Consider the following 12,659-nt stretch of genomic DNA (forward strand, 5'->3'; position numbering starts at 1 on the left):
AACCAATAAATTACGGGTGATAAAGTGTCAGTGTCATACACGGGCCACCCAAGCCGAAGCCACCCTGCCGAGGAAGCCTGCGAACTGTGCCCCAGTCCGGGTGGCGTCCACTCCGGGCCCTGGCATGTTGACTCTCGTGGCCTCTGCTCGGGTCTGCGTCCTCCCGGCCTCTGATGCGGAGCTGGTGCTTCGGATTCGGCCGGCCTGCAGTGCGGACAACAACAGAATGAGTAAGGCTGCCTCTAGAAGGGAAATAACACGGGGCCCTCTGTGAGTGTGGGCCTTCGCCTCTTTAGGGCAACTCCTCAGGGGCCCCGAGCAGCAGCAGGTGCAGGTGGCCCTCAGGACGGGCCGCAGCCCGCGCGGCCTCCAGCTCTCCGCAGCCCTCCTTCCTCGGGCAACTGCGGGAAGGGTCTTGGAGAGGGTTAAGATATTGGGCTTGCTCTCTTCTAAAAGTCTTAGCTTAGAACCAATTTTTTTTTTTTTTATTGGTGTTCAATTTGCCAACATATAGCGTAATGGCCAGTGCTCATCTCATCGAGTGCCCCCCTCAGTGCCGTCACCCAGTCACCCCCACCCCCTGCCCACCTCCCTTTCCCCCACCCCTTAGAACCAAAATTTTTTTAAAAAGATCTTATGCATTTATTCATGAGAGACCCACACACAGGGAGAGGCAGAGACCCAGGCAGAGGGAGAAGCAGGCCCCATGTGGGGAGCCCGACGTGGGACTCGATCTGGGTCTCCAGGGTCAGGCCCTGGGCCGAAGGCAGATGCTCAACCACTGAGCCCCCCACGTGTCCCTAGAACCAAAAATTTTAAGCGTGTTCTGAGGAAATACAGATGCCTGATATCTGCAAATCTTAGAATTTTGGGTCCCTTGGGAGGCTGTTTGGGTGTCCATGGAAAATTGCAGCCTCACACCAAGGAAGGAAGGCACCAGTGACAACTGGAGGGTGTCAGACAAGCCAAAGGGAGCTCCAAGGTCATTCATAGAAAAATCCCACCCATCTCTACGAAACTTAGCAAATACACAGGGGACATTGGTGAGGGTCTTCAGTTCCTCACCACCTTTTGCCAGCGCAGCCAAGGGGAGGTTCTCGAACTGTCCTGCGGTCTCCCTTGTTTGCCAAGCATGGTGCCCGCCACCCACCCCTTGCGCCTCCTGCCCGGGCAAGGTCTGCCCCTGGTTTCGGTGGCTTTATTGTTAAGGGTTAGCCTTGCTCAGGCCCATGGCAGGAGAGGAGTCATCGGCTGAGGGGCTGGGCAGGGGGTTTTCATGGAAGGCCCTGCTCTGTGCGGCCGTGGCTGCGGCTGGCTCCAGACCGGGCGCCTCCTGGGTCTCCTCCTACGTTGCAGGACTAAGGTTCTCTTCTGGCCGGAGCTTTGCATCCAGGGGAGACGGGGGGACAAAGACGTTAAAATGCAGACATTTTCCTAAAAAGAATGGTTTTCTACTTGCATTTGGAATTGAAAAGTAAGTTCCCCTTTTAGGCCCTCGGTCAGGTTCGTGCCGTGAGGAACACCATCAGATGTCCTCACAGCCCCCCCGGCCTGGGAAGGGACCGAACGTGCCACCGTTTCACCGTGTCAGCTTGTCCATGCCACCAGGTGCTGCGATCAGTGTGTTGTCACAGGGGAGGGACAGGGGGTGTCTAGGAGACTCCCCTGTTCTTCAGGTGGGAAGACTCCTCCAGTGGCTCCCAACGACCCCTGCCTCCCGGGTCCCCACCCTTGCATGCTCCAGTCCCCTGACGACTTGTCGCCACTGCAGGCGGCGAGATCCTTCCCCTGCGGGGCCCCCAGCGGACCCCAGGTCCCGCTGGTCGCTGGCCCACGGCCTGTGGGAGACCCCAAAGCAGGGGAACCAGCCAGGCCATCCTGGGTTCCAGACCCACAGATAAATAAAGAGTTTTGAGATAAAGCAATAGTTTGGGAGTAATTGACAACACAGTAGTAGATAATAAATACAGGGCCTTCCAATTACAGGCATTAGGAGGCCGCCTCTCCCTTTGTGAGCCATTGGAACAGCATCCTCTGGTTGCGATCCCCAGGAAATGTCTGTAATCTATGATCTCCTTTGAATGCAGACAGCCATTTTCCACTCCTGGATCACTAAGCAACATTCAACCTGTCAGAAACTAGGGCATACAAATTCTATTATAGCCACTATATTTAACACAGGAGCCCGGATAATAAGGTCAGAGATGTATTTTACGGCCTTAGCCTGGCATCACATCTTTTCTGGACTAAGGGTACTTTCTATAGTTCTGATTGAAAATAGCAGTTATTTTTTTTCTTTCCCCCGATCGGTTATCTTTACCGAAAATGTACAGGGCTGTCGCTCCTGACAAGGAGGACATGTATTAGACACCATGGGCTTGCACCTGAATACCCAAGTGATGCATTACATGAATATGATTTACATAATGAGCCAGGCAACAACAAAAAAATGCGTCTTGGAGTGTACATGCTTGTCAACATTTAAAAATGTTGAAACCTTGACAGAGAGCTGCCTCTTAGAGTGAAAAAAAAAAAAAAAAAACAATGATGCCTATCGCCTCCCCCTTCCAACTCTAGGTAGATGCCATGTCCCAAATACTACTCATGGAGTGAATTCATATAGGTCATACCAAGAGAGAGCCCTGTTGTACATTTGAGTGTTAATAAAACCAGCACATGGGACTTATCGGGATGCCCTGGAGTCGATTCTTCTAATTTTTCGATGGATACAAAAGGTTAAATTCAAGGACCAAGTAGATTTTATGGGTAAGTCACAATTGACAAGTGGGCATTAATTAATATCAGATAAAAAAAAAATGAGGTTACTAAGCAATCACATAGAGCCTCGTCTTTAGTGGTAGGCTTACACTTATGAGCCTCGCTGCAACGAATAATTAAGGAATTATAATAAATAGCTACGCATTAGGAGGGCCATTGGATAATGTATACAGCAGTGTTTGGCCCAAGCTTTAGTGAATAACTCAGACCTGGATCAGATGCTCTCCACTTGGCTATCTTCATTACGTTACAAAGTTTGATTAGACTCTAGCAATTATACTTGAATTTCAGAGGTATTTTAACGCTTTGGGGGGCATGGGCTGCTTGAGCTCAAGCAAAATGAGCTCTAGAAACCCAGGCAGGATTTTTAGGTTTGACGTTGCAGATAGTTTTGAATAAACTGGCTTACGGATCTGAATTGGACATACTGCTTATATCAACTATGAAGTAAAACATTTTCTAGTTTGTTTTTTTCCATATTTTGAGATTTAGGGTTATATCTATAGGACATCAAAATGGGTATACTTGATAGAAGGAGAAATTGAACCAAAATGGCTATTTGGCTCCTTAGAAACTCCATCCAACTCCATCGCCCCAAATACATGTTGTTTGTTAATTCAACCTTTTTAAAAGGCAATAGATTCACTTATGCTTATCAAAAGGTAAAAGGGAAGAAACTTTTGGAGGTGATGGTTAAGATAACGGCATCATAGATGGTGACAGTTTCGTGGGTATCCGCTTATCTTCAAACTCATCAGGATGTATACGTTAAATGTGTCACAGATTTGTGTGTGTGTCAAAAATAATTCGGTAAAAAAAAAAAAAAAAGAACAACCAAAGGGATAATGGAGTTTATAGAATATACACAATTTTTAATACATTTTATTTTTCATTTATGATAGTCAATAAAGTGTTTGCAAGAGTTTTTTGATGCCTCGAATGCCTGCTATTACCATGACCCCATCACTGAGTATTAATAAGGGTTTGTAGGTGCAGTACTGGGCTTGGGATTATACCATGAGCCTTCCAGGCTGGCTCCACTACTGGAACAAGAAAACCAGAGGAATGCAAGAAGAATAAAAAATTCTGACATATCGTGGCATTTATTTGCCCTGTAACCTCCTGACCTTGGCAAATTTCCTGGGGTGGGAAAGCGTAAGCCACACATTGACCTAAATGGAATCTATCAATCCTGCTCAAATGTTAGCCAGCTAGTAATTACCTTACACACTAACGATTGAAATGCCAAAAGAATCAAAAGGGCCTTTCCTTTGGAATGAAAAGTGGTCACCTGTGCTTTCTGGAGGATGTGGCCATTACCAATCTCTGGTGCTATAATGCGAGTGGACAACAATGGCATTGATAAATGGGGCTTGCTCCAGCCCAGCTGGCTTCTCTTTACCTTCACTTCCAGCTTCTTCCCTCCTCAGATCCTTCCAACTGAAGCTCCCTTTACTTAAAATGTTCTATCCCCCCCGATCTTCATGGCTGGCCTTTCACGTAAGGATTTGACCAAGCAGCACCCTCTGTGGTCATCCATCCAAACTTTTCAATTACTTTTGGGTTTGGGGTGGAAGCATTTCTTTGGCTTCAGATCCCAGATTCATTACTTACTAGCTGTGCAAACTTGGGCAACTTACTGAATCTCTCTGCGTGTTTCTAAGTACGGATGGATATATTCCTGTCGATCTTTCGTTACTCCAAAAAAAAAAAAAAATTTAAGGCATTCACTTCGATTTTTATTATTCAGGTGTTTTCCATTTGTAGTGCCATGATACAGCTTCTTTTAGGTCTCAAGTGTCCTGATTTGATTCTAGGGCCAATCTAACTCTTACATGGGTTTTTGTTGTCGTTGTTGTGGCTTATTCTTCATTACATTTTATCATTAGGCCACAACCACTTGCTTTTCCCCTTCATAAGTTGATGGTGAGAATTTACATATCATTGAACAAAAGTTGTATTTCAATAGGCTAAATGAATTGAGGGTTTGAGACCAAAGTATTGATGCTCTAGACAAAAAACAGTAACTGAAAATAAAAGGGGGATGGTATGAAAATATGGTCCATGTTTTCACACTGGAAGGTCTGTGTTGTTTTCTTTTCTTTTCTTTTTTTCTTTTCTTTTCTTTTCTTTTCTTTTCTTTTCTTTTCTTTCTTTTCTTTCCTTTTCTTTTCTTTTTTCTTTTCTTTTCTTTCCTTTTCTTTTCTTTTCTTTCTTTTCTTTCTTTTCTTTTCTTTCCTTTTTCTTTTCTTCTTTTCTTTTCTTTTCTCTTTTCTTTTCTTTCTTTTCTTTTCTTTTCTTTTTTCTTTTCTTTTCTTTTCTTTTCTTTTCTTCTTTTCTTTTCTTTTTTTCTTTTTTTGTTGTTGTTGCTTTCTTTTCTATATAATTGCTCAGCATTTCATTTTATCTCAGCTGCATAATTACCTGGGAATTTATAAGAATTTGGAATATTTGATCAAGTTCATTTGAGAATCCAAAGTGTAACTATTGCTAGGGATGAGTGACTTCTGAATTGTTTTTCAATGGAAATGGATTTGTTGGTCATCGGTTGGTGACATTGGTGACATTGGGTGGTGTCATTGTTGGTGATGTTGAGGAGGCTGTATGTTAGCCGTGACCTGATATGGGAACCAAATAACTACGAATAACTATAAGTTCTTCTCCATGAGTTGTGGCAACTTGAACAGGCTGCTGAAAACTTTTTACGTTGCGTCATCGTATGACTGCTGAAACCATTTTTACTGCTTGTTTTGTTTTTGATGATTTTCAGTGAAATTATCTAGTACCTTTTGGAACAAGAAGGAAAAGATGGACTGTACTAAACCTTGTGTCTATGTAGTCTGGTTGACTCCTAAGAGAAGAGCCAGCTAATAATTAAATATCTGCAATGTGAAAAAAAGAATTAGCTGATTAAATTTCTAATATAGTACAGGGGGGCTGCGGTAATGAATCACTTAACACTTGAGATGTTTGCTTTGGAAGAAAAAGTTTAGTGAGAAGTGAGATATAATACATGGTCGTAAGACAGAGAAAGGATACTCGCTGGTGGAGAAGAAACGTGAAGCACAGCCTCCTCAGAGCAGGTAAAAAAGGAAGATCTTCTACCTGGCGTGTTTGGGTAATTTAATTCTGTTTGGACTCTCAGCGTGTTTTGTTTAGCAAGTGCAATCAAAGAGTAACAGAATCAGCTGAAACATAGTTCTGAGAAACTGTCAGAAATGAGCATTTCCCCCCTTCTCTCTCTCAAGTCTATCTTTTCCTATGGCCAAAGGTTATTGATTCTCAGACATTTTCCTATGGCCAAAGGTTATTGATTCTCAGACATTCTGTGTCAGTCATGGAGGTTCTTCTGTGAAGTAAGTGCTGGACCCAATGGGCGTAGAGGTATTGCCCTTTACCGTTGTTTAAATACTTAAGAACATCATCGACAAATATTTTATCTTTTAAAGAATAATACTAAATCGTCTTTACTAAACTAACTTTGGGGACAGAGAAAGATAAAGTCAAATCCATTCAAACAGACAAGTGCGTGCTTATGGGTGTCTGGTGGGGAGTGCGAGAGTGGTAGAGAAACCTAGTGAACATCCTGAATGTTTAATTGTTTGACTTATAATTATTTTTTTCCTATCATTTAATTAGGGCATATGTACACAAATTTTTATTCATGTGCTATTTTCATGAATTTTGCCTTCCACACAAAAGAAGCCCTCTACTATGCTTTATGAACTTGGTTTAGGTCAAGTTGAATTTTACTTCTTCCTCTCTACAAAATAATTTCTGCCAAAGCATAAGTTCAAAATGCAACTTAAATTTCTTCTACTAAATAGTAGAATAAATACGAAACAACTAAAATAGGAAAATCTTTCATATACCACTAAATATTCCCAATTCTTATAAATACTTCACTAATTGGGAAGTACTAATTGAGTTCTATCTTTGAATTGAAAATATCCATTTGCTTTGGAAAGTACACCCTTGTCTGAATTAAACAGCCCAAGCAGTGCACAGAATTCCAGGACCGACCAACCAACCAACCAACCAACCAACAAAACAAAAATGCAAAACCTAAACTAAACCAACAGAGTCAAGACATTTCTGGATAATGAAAGAAAGACAGAATTTATGTTTGCAGTTGGCTTTGCCCAGTCCCCCAGAAATGCATTCTGATAATAATGCTCAATCTCCTTGACTCGAGAAAGATGAGGGAGGGTATCCCATTTAATGCATTCTTTGTTTGATAAAGAAATTAGTAACAACAACATAAGGCTTTTTATAACTGAAGTTTTAAAATCACATCGAAACAATACGGTTTTACTATTCGATAATTACTGCTGCCTACCAGCCAGCTGCAATGGTCTGTCTCTGTTCTCTATGAATAGAAACATTTCTCCTTCTACTTTTTGTCCTGTCCAAGAGATCCTGGTCCCCTGGAATGATCCTGGGACATGGTGACCTATTGCATGGCATCAACCTTCATCCTGAACTGTTATTCTCACTGTGGGCTGCACACTAAGATCACTGGGATGGTGGAGGGGGAGTTTTAAAAATGTGCCCACGCCTGAGTCCTAACCACAAAAATCCTAATTTAATCTTAATTGAAACCCAGGCAACTGCATTTTCAAACATCCTACCTAGGGTTTGTTTTACGGAGCCAGGTTGTTGATTTATTTATTTATTTATTTATTTATTTATTTACTTATTTCCCACCATGGCAATTAGAGGTTTGGGTATCCTTAGCAGTGTTCAAGTTCAGGTGGGAGGCTTATAGAACAGGGAGGCCACAGACAACCCCAAGTTCTTCCCTTTGCCACCTCTTACTCAGCATGGAAGGAGAGGTGGGGGCTGGAGGGTAATCCATGTCAACAGGCATGGCTTCTCTGTGTTGGCAAGGCTCCCTTGGAGGACTGGTGTTGGGGCGGGCACGCCATGGAATGCAGTCTAGACCTTGACACTCATCAGGCTGTGTCTTTTCCTTTCCAGGCCAACCAGACGGCGAAGAGACAGGGCTGGTCTATCTTGGCCAGACTCTTCTCTCTCTCTCTCTCTCTCTCTCTCTTTCTCTTTCTCTCTGTCGTTGGGGAGCACTAAGCTCTGAATTTCGAACATTTATAATAATGTTCAGCAACAAGGACAGAGTCTTGGTCAGATTTCTAAAGGGAGAAGTTGTAGGAGGTTGGAAGTCACCATTTTATTCCTGTTTAGGAAATGAAGCTTTTAATTTTTCCCTAGCTGTGTTGTCTCTACTGAGTTTCATGTCAGGAAATAGGAAGCTGATGATAGCCTGTTGCTGAAATAAAGTTCAAGCTTTTTTTTTTTTTTTTTCCCCCTCTCCCTCTTTCTGGTTTTCCCTCCCTGAAACTTGGGTTCATGACAGCTTGTTGTTGGGCAGGGCATTAGCCTTTTTGTAATTTATTGCTTTTAGATTAAATCTGGGGAAACTCAATATTGCAGTTGAATGATTAGAGCAATACCCCTTGGAGTAATAAATTTTCTTTGGTGCTGTGCATCTCCAGATCATGTTTCCCTTCTAATTACATTTACATAAATGATATTCTGTAAAATTAAATTAACATTCAAACGGTTACACTGGCAGGGAGAGACAAAAATTAGTTACCGAGTTGCATCTCTTTAAAAAAAATATCTAGTTCTTTTCATAATATGAATCACTACCCTCTCTCAAGTGTCAGCAATCAACAAAACCTCCATTCCAGAACTGCACAGGGGTGTTTGTCACCAGCTAATGGAGATGTTTTGTTTCTTTCTTGGAGATTTGGACCGTAAAGCCTCATTAGACAGTGACTATAGTGACTTTTCAAACTTGGCCACTAATGAATCGTTAATTTTCCTTTGAGCTTCTCGCCTTGAAATTCTACAGTAATCATGAGGAACCTCCAAATTGAATATGTGCACACAGAACTCTGTTCCGGTCTGCACCTTCCCCACCACTCACTCTCATTTTTCTGCAAACCTTGGTTTTCCAGTCTAGGAGTTAACAGAAGGCTGCTCACTGGTGACATCCAGAATCTCCCTACCTTTCCGTGGTCTCTCATACTGCTTCAGTAGGCTTCCATTTTAAGGATTGTGGGTCTTCCACCATGTGGAAGGAAATCCACGGAAATCCTCGGAAAATCCATGGCTACCTTGTTTGGCTAAGAACGTTACCTCAACCACGTTGGTGTGTATGACAACAGGTCAATGCCAATAGCTTGTTTCCATGATATCTTTTGGTAAGACCAATCCGTTCCATTTGTGAGGGTGATGATTTGATGTAAAATATGATTTCCTTTATGTAATAAAAAAATACATATATCCGAAGGGAGGATGTTTAACCAAAACATCACTAGTGGGATGCACAAGCATGTGTGTTTTTTTTTCTATTTATTATTGTTTCTATTGTTTGAATCATATACAGTCAACATGCATTATTTTAATAAAATTCCAGAGGTTCAGGTAAAGAGATAGTTAAGAGGAATGCTAGCAGCTTATGCCTACACTGTTTCCATTCTCCCTGTTGAGTATCAGAACCTATGACTCCACATCAGCGGAGTATAGCAAACCTTGGACACAATCACACCCAAGGATCATAATTGCATATATTGAAATGTCTGATAAAATGTGGCTGTGAGGAGTCCACTCTCAAAATAACCTTTCTGGAACTATGCTTATCATAGAAGATGATGTCAGTACAAGAAGAAAGCCAGTATCTCTTCTAAAAGAAGCCTGTAGTTAGTTGCACATCCTTTCCTGGACACATTCATATCTGTACTCCATCCCACCTGACTTGGCTTCTATTTTTCTCTTTCTTGGGCTTGCATTTATTTGTGCTTCAATTATTCATTTACTGTGTACGTATTGGGCACCTATGACATGCTAAAGTACTGTGATTGTCACCGGAGATAAAATGGGAAGAAAAAGCAGATGTGACTCTTGTTCTCATAGAGATTACAGTCTGCAGAGAAAGACAGATGGTAGCTAAGTAATCATATTGATAAATGTTTAATTATGAACTGAGATTAGTGTGCTAACGAAGAAATACAGTCCTGGATGAGCATGAATTCAAAGAATCCACCCTTGATGGAAGATGAGGAGTGAAGATAGAGGTCGGGGAAGCATTTCTAGGAAAGTGAGACCTGAACTAAAATGTCAAAGATGAGTCTGGGTGCAGACATGGAAAGTAGCCACGGGAGAGAGGAGGTGACTATACCAGCCTGAGGCAACAGCATGAGCCAGTGCCCTGCAGGAGGAGGTAGTACGCGGAGTATTTGATAATAAGTGAAAGCCACTGTGCTTGGATTACAGGAAGCTTGAGGAGAAAAGTGGGAAAAGAGATTAGCGATGGGTTAAGTTAGATAAAGCAAGACTCGAGGTCATGCTGATAATTTTGGTCTTATTCTCAGAGCAATGGCAAACAACAGAAATGCCATAAACAGGGGAGTGACATGACTATATCTCCATCTTGCAAAGGTTGCTCTAAGAGCAGTGTGGGACATAGACTGTGGAAACACAGTCAGACCAGCTGTGTGGGACCAGTTAGTTCAGTCTTCCTGGACCAGAAGGGTGACAACAAGATGGAAAAAGTGTACGGACTCAAAGATAACTCAGAGATAAATTAACATCATTTAGTGACAGTTTAGCCATGAGGGAAGAGGAGAAGGCAGTGACAAGAAGGCCTCTTGGGTTTATCCTTCTACAGCTAGATAGTAGTGGATGAAGGAACAATTAGAGAACACAATAGAGTGGGCTTAGAGGGAAGGAGGATCGCTCTAGCCTTGGGAATAGTGAACTATATATCCAGGGGGAGGGTGGGGCAGGCAGATCTATGAAGCTATATCTCAGGGAGGAAGTCGGGGTCAGTTATGAAAAGAAGGTGGATGAGGTATACACACAGTGGAACGTTGCTCAGCCATCAGAAAAGACGTAATCTTACCATTTACATCAACATGGATCCAACTGGAGGGTATTATGCTGAGTGAAACAAGTCAATCAGAGAAAGACAATTATCCTATGGTTTCACTCGTATGTGGTATATAAGAAACAGGGCAGAGGATCATAGAGGACGGAGGGGAAACTGAACGGGACGTCATCAGAGAGGGAGAGAAGCCACGAGAGACTCCTAACTCTAGGAAACAAACTGAGGGTTCCTGGAGAAGAGGTGGGTGAGGGGATGGGGTGACTGGGTGATGGGCATCAAGGAGGGCACATGATGTGATGAGCACTGGGTCTTATACTCAACCGGTGAATCACTGAACACTACAACTGAAACTAATGCTGTACCATATGTTGCCTGATTGAATTCAAATGTAAAAAAAAAGGTAACTGAAGCAAGGAGCACACATGGGGAGATGCAAGGGGGTGTTAGAATGACCTTGACCGACAGTGTCCTAGGTCCTCCGCAGCTCAGCACTCCCTCATCTTCCCTAGTCTTACCCAGTGGCCTGGTTCTACACTTCTCCTCCCACTTTCCATGGGTTGCATTATAGGAAGACGCCACATACGACTTTGGCCCTGCCTTTGATCACGATTTGCTAGATTTTGATATTACCACCTCAGCTCCCTCTTCAGGGTCGGCTGCCTCAGTGCCATTGTCTTGGGTGTTGAGGAGAGTTACGAAACCATTAGAGAGGATTCTGAACTTGAAAGCTGGGTCTTAGTGCTTCCATCTAGGCTGCATTTGGAGGGAGAAAAAAAAAACCAACAAAACACCCATCATTTCTGAGTGTGTCTAGAGCTAATTTATAGTAATTATATACCCAAATATAATTTTATATACCCAAACACGTGTACTAATGAAGCATGTCACAATGGAGTTCTATTACACTATGTAAGTGCCTATAATTCATTTTACATCTCTTATGTACCACTCACATTATTCCATAAATCATAGTTATTTTCATACCTGTCTTGTCTCCCCTATGAGAATTCAAACTCCTTGAAGACAGGGTTATTGCTTGATGCAGTTTTACACCTTGCACGGCATCCAGTGTTGTGCCTCTTGGATACGTACACACCAGCAGGTACTCGCTGAATCAGCGCCGAATGACCAGGGCCTGTGGTCCCCTGCAGAGAAGCAGTTGCAAGCATCCGAGTATGAGGAAACAAGAAATCAAGACAGGAAATAAAGGAATGGCCATATCTGGCATGAAGCGATGCCCAGTAAATATTTGTTGATGGGTTGAATTTTAGGAAGAATTGACAAAGGGAGAAAAGATCAAAGTGAAGGATGGAAATAAAGCCACGGTTAACCAAAATTGCGATGTTCTTTTCTGCCCTGCCTCTTGCTCCCGTTGTGCTTTGGCCAGCAATTCGATTTCATGCTCCTTTGCCAAGTCTGTAAGATTTGGCTTATTGGTCGTTCACCTGGGAAGCCTTTTCCCTCATTGGTTAGTCAGAGAAGGATGAAGGCGTCCTCCTTCGTGGTCTCCCAGACTGTACAGACTGTTCTAGGGTGTAACACATTTGCTCTATTCAGGCATTTACCTCTCAGCTCTCCACTGTGAGAAGGGCTTCTCAGGAGGATGCACGGGGTCAGCGTCCAGCACATGGTATGTTTGATGAGTAGAAACACGGGTGCACAGATAGGGCTCCACGTTCAGAGTTGAACATCTTTTCAGGAGCACTTAGACTACTACCCTACCTTTAAAATACATAAATACGACTTCTCACCCGCCTGGAAGGCCCTTTTAAAGAAAAAAAAAAAAACTATCTTATTCTAGAATTAAAATTCAGGTGAACAATCTTATTCCAGAATTGGAGTTGAGGCTAACTCCAGCTACCACGGAGGTGTAAGTCAGGAAATGTGAATTCTACCTTTCTTTTATCTTCAAAATCTTCATGGCTTTAGACAAATCACTTAGACCCTGGTCCAGAGTCATTTTCTGTAA

Source organism: Canis aureus, chromosome 11 (genome assembly GCF_053574225.1).
Source record: "Canis aureus isolate CA01 chromosome 11, VMU_Caureus_v.1.0, whole genome shotgun sequence".
NCBI classification, from domain to species: domain Eukaryota; kingdom Metazoa; phylum Chordata; class Mammalia; order Carnivora; family Canidae; genus Canis; species Canis aureus.